This window comes from Scyliorhinus torazame, chromosome 22, assembly GCF_047496885.1.
Source record: "Scyliorhinus torazame isolate Kashiwa2021f chromosome 22, sScyTor2.1, whole genome shotgun sequence".
Taxonomy (NCBI): Eukaryota; Metazoa; Chordata; class Chondrichthyes; order Carcharhiniformes; family Scyliorhinidae; genus Scyliorhinus; species Scyliorhinus torazame.
The window spans coordinates 94,622,497-94,633,614 of record NC_092728.1 but is presented as its reverse complement, the minus strand read 5'-3'; positions in this window follow the sequence as shown (position 1 = coordinate 94,633,614).

The window sequence follows — 11,118 nt, the reverse complement described above, 5'->3', positions numbered from 1 at the left end:
TGCGTTGCCTTAAATCAGTATATACATTGCATTGAGCGGATCTTTATTTAATACTGCAAGAATACTGTGGTCCTGGGTTTCCTTGCTAACCCTTCAGCTGCCTCTGTTTAACCCCACCTTTTGCACGAGGGATTCTATGGATTCATTCCCAGGTCTGTTGACTTGCAGTGGTCAGTGGTTGAGTAACAGTTTGGATTTTAAAACACTGTTAACACAACCCCCCCCCCCCCTCCCTGACCACCCCAAATCTGTAACCTCTAAACCCCTTACAATACTCCAAACATTTTTTAAAAATAAATACATTTAGAGTACCCAATTCTTTTTTTTCCAAATTAAGGGGCAATTTAGCGTGGCCAATCCACCTACCCTGCACATCTTTGGGTTGTGAGACCCACGCAGACACGAGGAGAATGTACAAACTCCACACGAACAGTGGCCCGGATCGAACCCAGGTCCTCCGTGCTGTGAGGCACCAGTGCCAACCACTGTGCCACCATGCTACCCTCAATACTCCAAAGATACCCACATTTTAACATTGCCTAACTCTGTTCCAGTGTCAGCATTGGCCTCTTGCGCATCCTCGATTTTAATTGCTCCACCATGCCTGACTGCCTGCAGCAGCTTAAGGTCTTGAATTCTTTACCTAAATCTTACTTTCATCCTTTAAGATATTCCTTAAAACTGCAAGTTTGACCAAGCTTGGTCATCTGCCATAATGTCTCCTTACTTCGCATCAAATTTTTTAATGCCTTAGAATATAAATACAAGTTATTTACTCCCATTACTGTCCATGTTTTTTTTGGTACTATTGATGGGGCTGCAGGGAAAGTGCCAGGGACTTGCATAAAATTTTATTTGGCTTCAATTGGATGTGCTATACTGTGCCTCAAGTCCTTTTCCCCACCAGACCGGAGATGGGCGATCTATGTTGGCCATACATCCTAGCCCTTGGAAGATGAAAGAGAACAGGAAAGTCACCTCATGCTTGAGAACTGCACTTATTACTAAATACAGGTCAGAAATGGGTAAATGAACCGTGTTGATGCTCTAAACCGGTTTATCACCATTAACCCCAAGGTATGTTCATAGAACACCTACTGGGAATCCTTATCGTACGTATTTCACTACAATGTCTCCGGCTGCCATGCCATCCTGTGAAAACTGCCACGTCCTTCTCATGACCAGTAACATCTAGCCTGATATAAGATGCCGAATTCCAACGGCAAAAATGTATAAAACAACGTATACAAACCTGAAGTTATCAGAGCAATTGTTCTGATAGATTATTTTCAATACCGTTCATTGTCATTAAAGTGACAGTGAGCCTGTACGTGCCAAACCTGGTCGAACAAGCTGGCTGCGAAATTGAATCAGCAGTACATGAGCAGTAACAGATCAGTCAACCGACCAGCTCTCGGTAAGCTCATCAGAGTATTGATCCCTCTTTAATCATTTTAAAGTAATGTGTGTTATTCAATTTTGTATGATTATTGGTTAATGTTTTTAAAATTCCAGCACACATGCTATATATTTTTTTCAAGGGACAATTTAGTGCGGCCAATTCACCTACCCTGCACATCTTTTTGAGTTCTGGGGGGTGAGACCCACGCAGACACGGGGAGAATGTGCAAACTCCACACAGACAGTGACCCAGGACCGGGATCAAACTCGGGTCCTCAGTGGCGTGAGGCAGCAGTGAACACTGCTGCCCATCTAGAAGAGATAGGAGAGTGATTTTTACATACTGATTCACAGAATAGTTATGCTGCAGGAGGCCATTGTATCTGCACTTGCTTTCCAAATAAGCCCAAGACTAAGAAACTAGAGTCGTGAACTGCCCAGTCCATCACACGAACCCGCCCCCCATCTATTGACTCTGTCTTGGGAAAGCAGGCAGCATAACCAAAGATCTTTCCCACCCAGCTTACTCATTCTTCCAACATCTTCCATCGGGCAGGAGATACAAAAGTCGGAGAACACGCACTAACAGATTCAAAAACAGCTTCTTCCCTGCTGTTACCAGACTCCTGAATGACCCTCTTATGGACTGAACTGATTTCTTCAGACATCTCATACTGAGTAGTACTGCACTCCTGTATGCTTCCCCCCCGATGCCTGTGTCTATGTATTTCCATTGTGTATTTATATATGCCCTATGTTTTTTCCTGTATGGAATGATGTGTCTGGACTACTCAAAAATTCTTTTCACTGTACCTTAGTACACATGACAATAAACAAATCCAAATCCTTCCTATGATGTGTGGCACCCAGAAATTTACACAATGCTCCAGCTGAGGACTAACTAGTGTCTTGTATAAGTTCAGGATAACCTCCTCGCTCTTGTACTCTATGCTCCTATTAATAAAGCCTAGGACTTCCGGGTGCGGCGATGACCAGCTAAGTCGCACGTTTCGGCAGCTCCCGGTGGAACGGACTTTTGGGCTCTTAATAGGAGCCCCATCGGCAAATAACACTGTGCGGTAATCCAGAAGGGAACCCGCCCCCCCCGCGGACACGGATGGAAAAAAGAGGAAAGTAGTCGGATTGCGGTGGATCCTCAAGAGCAGCGGCGAGGAAGGCAGGCACAAAGCAAGATGGCGTCGGAAGAAGCCAGTTTAATATGGGGCCCTGACCAACAAGAGTTCCTGCGGCGTTGTGTAGATGAACTCAAAAAGGAGCTGAAGAAGGAGCTGTTGGCCCCGATATTACAAGCGATTGAGGGGCTAAAGGAGGAGCAAAAGGCCCAGGAACAGGAGCTTTGGGTCGTGAAGGCAAAGGCTGCTGAGAATGAGGACGACATACAGGGCCTGGTGGTGAAAACGGAGATCCACGAGGCACAACACGAAAGATGTGTGGATAGGCTGGAGAACAATGCGAGGAGGAAGAACTTAAGGATTCTTGGTCTTCCCGAAGGTGCAGAGGGGGCAGACGTCGGGGCATATGTGAGCACGATGCTGCATTCGTTAATGGGATCGGAGGCCCCGACGGGTCCGCTGGAGGTGGAGGGAGCCTATCGAGTTATGGCGCGAAGACCGAGGGCTGGAGAAACTCCTCGAGCAATAGTTGTGAGATTTCTCCGATACAAGGACAGAGAGATGGTCCTCAGATGGGCCAAGAAAACTTGGAACAGTAGGTGGGAGAATGCGGTGATCCGCGTGTATCAAGATTGGAGTGCGGAGGTGGCGAGAAGGAGGGCAAGCTTTAATCGGGCCAAGGCGGTGTTGCATAAAAGGAAGGTCAAATTCGGAATGTTGCAGCCGGCGAGACTGTGGGTCACACATCTAGGGAAACACCACTATTTCGAAACGGCAGGCGAAGCGTGGACATTTATTGTCGAGGAGAAGCTGGAGTGAGCGGGCCAGAAGAAAAAGAACGTTTGGGACAAAAGGGGGGGTGAATTTGTGGGATGAAGGGGGGAAAAGGGGGAAGAGAAGACTTCCCAGATTGTTAAACCTGTGACCCTGTAACTTCTCTCTCTTCCCCATGTCGTGGAGGAGGGGGTGAGGGAGGATGAGGAGCTGTGGGCGCCAGCCATTGGGGGTGGGGCCAAAAGGGGAAGCGCGGGCTTTGTTCCCGCGCTATGGTAATCATGGCGGGAACAGGGAAGCAGGAAGGAGGGGGCCTCGCAGTGTGAGCCGAGGTCGGCCATAGTTTGCTGACTTCTGGGAGCAACATGGGGGGTACAATTACGCTAGCTTGGGATCTAGCGGGGAGGGGGGGGTTAACTGGGTTGCTGCTGCTGGGGAGAAGGGGGAGCTGGTATGGGAGGGGGGGTCAGGGCGGGGGGGATACAGCTACGTGGGAACCGGGTGAGGAGCTGGATTGAAAAAGGAAATGGCTAGTCGTCAAGGGGGGGGGGGCAGGGTAAAGAGCCCCCCAACCCGGTTGATCACGTGGAATGTGAGAGGGCTGAACGGGCCGATTAAGAGGGCACGGGTACGCGCACACCTAAAGAAACTTAAGGCAGATGTGGTTATGCTTCAGGAGACGCACCTGAAGCTGACAGACCAGGTTAGACTTCGCAAAGGATGGGTGGGGCAGGTGTTTCATTCGGGGCTGGATGCAAAAAACAAGGGGGTGGCCATACTAGTGGGGAAGCGGGTAATGTTTGAGGCAAAGACTATAGTGACAGATAGTGGGGGCAGATACGTGATGGTGAGTGGCAAACTGTAAGGGGAGGCGGTGGTATTGGTGAACGTGTATGCCCCGAACTGGGATGATGCCAATTTTATGAGGCGTATGTTAGGACGCATCCCGGACCTAGAGGCGGGAAAGTTGGTAATGGGTGGAGACTTTAATACGGTGCTGGACCCAGGGCTGGACAGATCGAGGTCCAGGACCGGAAGGAGGCCGGCTGCAGCTAGGGTGCTTAAGGATTTTATGGTGCAGATGGGAGGAGTAGATCCCTGGAGATTTAGTAGACCTAGGAGTAAGGAGTTTCGTTTTTCTCCTATGTACATAAAGTATTTTCACGAATAGATTTTTTTGTTTTGGGAAGGGCACTGATCCCAAAGGTGACTGGGACGGAGTACACGGCAAAAGCCATCTCGGATCATGCTCCACACTGGGTGGACCTGGAGATAGGGGAAGAAAAACAACAGCTTCCACCCTGGAGAATGGACATGGGATTATTGGCAGATGAGGGAGGGTGTTTAAGGGTGAGGGGGTGTATTGAAAGGTACTTGGAAATTAATGATAATGGGGAGGTACAGGTGGGAGTGGTCTGGGAGGCACTGAAGGCAGTGGTTAGAGGGGAGCTGATATCTATTAGGGCACATAAAGGAAAGCGAGGGTAGGGAAAGGGAGCGGTTGTTGAAAGAACTGCTGAGGGTGGACAGACAATACGCGGAGGCACCGGAGGAGGGACTATACAGGGAAAGGCAAAGGCTACATATAGAATTTGACTTGTTGACTACGGGTAAGGCAGAGGCACAATGGAGGAAGGCACAGGGTGTACAGTACGAATATGGGGAGAAGGCGAGTAGGTTGTTGGCCCACCAACTGAGGAAATGGGGAGCAGCGAGGAAGATAGGGGGGGGTGAGAGATGAGGAGGGGAGATGGAGCGGGGAGCGGAGAGAGTGAATGGAGTGTTCAAGGCATTTTATGGAAGATTATATAAAGCGCAGCCCCCGGACGGGAAGGAGAGAATGATGTGCTTTCTGGATCAGCTGGAATTTCCTAAGGTGGAGGAACAGGAGAGAGTGGGGCTGGGAGCACAGATTGAGACAGAGGAAGTAGGGAAAGGGATTGGAAGCATGCAGGCGGGGAAGGCCCCGGGACCAGACGGATTCCCAGTTGAATTCTATAAGAAATATTTGGACTTGCTGGCCCCGCTACTGATGAGAACCTTTAATGAGGCGAGGGAAAGGGGGCAGCTGCCCCCGACTATGTCAGAAGCAACGATATCACTCCTAAAGAAGGAAAAAGACCCGCTGCAATGCGGGTCATACAGGCCCATTTCCCTCCTGAATGTGGATGCTAAGATCCTGGCCAAGGTAATGGCAATGAGGATAGAGGATTGTGTCCCGGGGGTGGTCCATGAGGACCAAACTGGGTTTGTGAAGGGGAGACAGCTAAATACAAATATACGGAGGCTGCTAGGGGTAATGATGATGCCCCCACCAGAGGGGGAAGCGGAGATAGTGGTGGCGATGGATGCAGAGAAAGCATTTGATAGAGTGGAGTGGGATTATTTGTGGGAGGTGTTGAGGAGATTTGGCTTTGGGGATGGGTATATCAGGTGGGTACAGTTGCTGTATAGGGCCCCGATGGCGAGCGTGGTCATGAATGGACGGGGGTCTGACTATTTTCGGCTCCATAGAGGGACGAGGCAGGGATGTCCTCTGTCCCCATTATTGTTTGCACTGGCGATTGAACCCCTGGCCATGGCACTGAGGGGTTCCAGGAAGTGGAGGGAAGTACTTGGGGGGGGGGGGAAATAACACCGGGTATCTCTATATGCGGACGATTTGTTGCTATATGTGGCGGACCCGGCAGAGGGGGTGCCAGAGATAATGCGGATACTTGGGGAGTTTGGGGATTTTTCAGGGTATAAACTGAACATGGGGAAAAGTGAGTTATTTGTGGTGCACCCGGGGGAGCAGAGCAGAGAGATAGAGGATTTACGGTTGAGGAAGGTAACAAGGGACTTCCGGTACCTGGGGATCCAGATAGCCAAGAATTGGGGTACATTACATAGGCTTAATTTAACACGGTTGGTGGAACAGATGGAGGAGGATTTCAAGAGATGGGACATGGTGTCCTTGTCATTGGCAGGTAGGGTGCAGGCGGTTAAAATGGTGGTCCTCCCGAGATTCCTTTTTGTGTTCCAGTGCCTCCCGGTGGTGATCACGAAGGCTTTTTTCAAAAGAATTGAGAAGAGCATTATGAGTTGTGTGTGGGTTGGGAAGACCCCGAGAGTGAGGCGGGGATTCTTGCAGCGTAGTCGGGACAGGGGGGGGGGGGGGGGCGGGGAGAGCTGGCACTACTGAGCCTAAATGAGTACTACTGGGCCGCCAATGTTTCAATGGTGTGTAAGTGGATGGGAGAAGGGGAGAGAGCGGCGTGGAAGAGAAAGGAGAGGGCGTCCTGCAAGGGGACTAGCCTGCAAGCAATGGTGACGGCACCGTTGCCGTTCTCACCAAAGAAATACACCACAAGCCCGGTGGTGGTGGCTACATTGAGAATTTGGGGGCAGTGGAGACGGCATAGGGGAGGGATGGGAGCTTCGGTGCGGTCCCCGGTAAAAAACAATCATAGGGTAATCCGGGGAGAATGGATGGGGGATTTGGAGCATGGCAAAGAGCTGGGGTAGTACAATTAAGAGATCTATTTGTAGATGGGATGTTTGCGAGTTTGGGAGCGCTGACGGAGAAATATGGGTTGCTCCAAGGGAATGCATTTTGGTATATGCAATTGAGGGCTTTTGTGAGGCAACAGGTGAGGGAATTCCCGCAGCTCCCGACGCAGGAAGTGCAGGATAGAGTGATCTCAGAGACATGGGTGGGGGACGGTAAGGTAGCGGACATATACAGGGAGATGAGGGACGAGGATGAGATCATGGTAGATGAGCTGAAAGGCAAATGGGAAGAAGAACTGGGGGAGGAGATTGAGGAGGGGCTGTGGGCGGATGCCCTACGTAGGGTAAACTCATCGTCCTCATGTGCCAGGCTAAGCCTGATACAATTTAAGGTGCTACACAGGGCGCATATGACTGGAGCACGGCTTAGTAAATTTTTTGGGGTAGAGGATAGGTGTGCGAGATGCTCGAGAGGCCCAGCGAATCACACCCACATGTTCTGGTCATGCCCGGCACTACAGGGGTTCTGGGTGGGGGTGGCGAATGTGCTTTCGAAGGTGGTGGGGGTCCGGGTCGAACCAAGCTGGGGGTTGGCTATATTTGGGGTTGCAGAAGAGCCGGGAGTGCAGGAGGCAAGAGAGGCTGACGTGTTGGCCTTTGCGTCCCTTGTAGCCCGGCGCAGGATATTGTTAATGTGGAAGGAAGCTAAGCCCCCGGGGGTGGAGACCTGGATAAACGATATGGCAGGGTTCATAAAGTTAGAATGGATTAAGTTAGTGTTAAGGGGTTCGGCTCAGGGGTTCACCAGGCGGTGGCAACCGTTCGTCGACTACCTCACAGAAAGATAGAGGGCATGGAAAAGAAGTAGATAACAGCAGCAACCCAGGGGGGAGGAATCGGACGGACTCTCAGGGATGTTATTGTACATGTATAGGTATTTGGTATATGTAATTGTATATTGGACTGTTGGACTGTAATTTTGTAGAGTATTTATTTTGGACAAGGCAGTTGCCATTTAGTTTTGTTTTTGTTTATATATATTATTTATTTATTTGTTTAAAACTGGCCACGGCTATTTATATTGCTTTATTGGTTGTGTAAAAGAAACACTACGTATTGTTATGTTTGGCCAAAAAACTCGAATAAAATATATTTTTAAAAAAATAAAATAAAGCCTAGAATACCATGCTTTATTAACTACTCACTCTACCTGTCCTACCTTCAATGTACACCCAGGCCCCTCTGCTCCAGCACCCCATATGAATTGTACCCCAAAATGTACCTTATACTTCTCCATATTGAACTTCATCTGCCACCTATCTGCCCACCACCAATTTGCAAAAGTCCTACATTGTCCTCACAATTTACAATGTGTCCAAGTTTCATGTAATCTGCAAACTTTGAGACCGGCCGCTGCACACCAAGATTTGGACCATTGTACATCAAGGAAACCAAGAGTCCCAATACTGACCCCTGGAAAACTCAACATTCCTCCTGTGAAAAATATTCATTGACCATTACACTCTTTTTACTATTATTCACATTGCTACTATCCCTTTTATTCCATGAGCGGAGCTATAACTTCTCAAGTCCGTTGTGTGGTACTGTATCAAAGCCCATGTACACCACATCATCAGCATTGCCCTCATTATCTCTAAAAACTCAGCAAATTAGTTAAACGTGATTTCACCTTTCGAAATCCATGCTGTTTCATGCCAATCAACTGACCTTCCAGGCGACTAATTGTTTCTAGAAGCTTGCCACTGAAGTTTATACTGACTGGTCTAGAACTGCTGGGTTTATCCTTGCAACCTTTTTTTTAAACAAAGGTGTAATTTCTACAATTCTCCTGTCCGCTGGCACCTATCCCAAGTCTAGGGAAAACTGAAAGATTATGACCAATGCCCCTGCAATTTTCACACTCCGTTCTATATCCTTGGATTCATCCCATTTGTATGTTGTCATAAGTAACCTACTTGATAAAGACATGCAAAGTATTCATTTGGTATCTCAGCTATGCTCCCTACCTCCATGTGTAAATGCCCATTTAGATCCTTAATCAGCCCTACTCTGACATCCTTTTACTATTTATATGCCTACAGAAGACTTTGGGATTCCCTTTTACTTTGGCCACGAGTTGTTTTTCTGTAATCTGCTTGTTCACTTCCCCTCTGAACCTTCTGTATTCCTCTCGGTTCTCAATTGTATTTTCTACCCGACAGCTGTCATAAGCATAATTTCTTTATCCCAATTTCCATCTATTTCACCCAGGTAGCTCTGGATTTTTCTGCTCTTTGCCTCGAAGGGCATATGCCTTGACTGTGGATGAACCATTTAGTTTTTCCTCAGGTAACCCATTGTTCAGATACAGTTTTTCCTGCCAACCTTTCATTCCAGTCTAGCCAGCCCAACTTTGTTCTTACCCTATTGAAGTCCATCCTCCCCCAGATAATTATTATTCTGGATTGCCAACTGTCCTTTTTTAACAATCATCTTAAATCTTCCAAGACGATAGTCACTATCCTAAATATTCCCCCACTGATATGATCTACTTTGTCCACCTCATTTCCAAGAACCAGGTCCTACCGTGCACCCTTTCTTGTTGGGCAGGACACACACTACTATAGAAAATTTTCCTGAACACAATCGAAGGACATTTGTCCCTCTCCACCCTTTACACTGTCCCAGTAGACAGTGAAAGGGTGGAGGCAGAGACCCTCACAACACTTAAAAAGTATTTAGATGTGCACTTGCGATGTCAAGGCAGACAAGGCTAGGGCCAGGAACTGGAAAATGGGATTAGAATACTTCGGTGGTTGTTTTTGACTGGCGCAGACACGGTGGCCATAGGGCCTTTTCTGTGCTGGAGTCCTCCGACTCCTCAATGGGGGTCAGTTAGCTGGACGGCTGTTTTGTGACGGGGAGCGACACCAACAGCACGGTTTCAATTCTGTACCAGTTGAGATTATTCATGAAGGCCCCGCTTCTCAATCTTTCCCCTCACCTGAGGTATGGTGACCACCATCAGGTTAAATCATCACTGGTCAGCTCTCAAAGGGGAGAGCAACCTATGGAACTGTGGTGACATTTTATATAACTACTCTATAATGTTTGCATCTCTAATTTATCTGCAGATTTGTTTCTCTACATCTTTCCTACTAGTTGGCAGTCTATAGACTACATCAGTCTATAGCCAAATTGATTCTTGAAGCCTCTGGGGCATCCTCTTTTTTTTAAACACTGTAATGCTCTCCTTAACCAATACCACCACCCCTCCTGCTTTTCCGAACATCTGAACATTATGCAAGAAGTATTACGGGTAAGGCAGATGAACTTATTGCAAAAGTATTATGGGTAAGGCAGATGAACTCAAGAGCTTGGATTAGTACTTGGAACTATGATGTTGCCATTACAGAGACCTGGTTGAGGGAAGGACAGGATTGGCAGCTAAATGTTCCAGGATGTAGATGTTTCATGTGGGATAGAGGGGGATGTAAAAGGGGTGGCCTGGTTAGGAAGAATATCACAGCTGTACTAAGGGAGGGCAGCGAGGCTATAGGTAGAGATTAGGAATAAGAAGGGTGCAGTCACAATGTTGGGGGTTTACTACAGGCCTCCCAACAGCCAGCAGGAGACAGGGGAGCAGATAGACCGATTTTGAAAACTAGTAAAGACCGATTTTGGAAACTAGTAAAAACGGTTGTTGTGATGGGAGACTTCAACTTCCCCAATATTGACTGGGACTCAGAGTGCTAGGGGCTTAGACGGGGCAGAGTTTGTAAGGAGCATCCAGGAGGGCTTCTTAAAACAATATGTAGATAGTCCAACTAGGGAAGGGGCTGTACTGTACCTGGTATTGGGGAATGAGCCCGGCCAGAAGTTTCAATAGGGGAGCATGTCGGGAACAGTGACCACAATTCAGTAAGTTTTAAGGTGCTGGTGGACAAGGATAAGAGTGGTCCTCGGGTGAACGTGCTAAATTGGGGGAAGGCTAATTATAACAATATTGGGCGGGAACTGAAGAACCTAGATTGGGGGCAGATGTTTGAGGGTAAACCAACATCTGACATGTGTGAGGCTTTCAAATGTCAGTTGAAAGGAATTCGACAAGATGCCGCACGAAAGGTTGCTGCACAAGATAAAGGAGCATGGTATTGTGTGTAATGTATTAGCATGGATAGGGAATTGGTTAACTAACAGAAAGCAAAGAGTGGGGACAAATGGGAGTTTTGCTGGTTGGTGATCAGTGGCTAGTGGTGTGCCTCAGGGATCAGTGTCGGGACCACAACTGTTAACAATTTACATAGATGATTTGGAG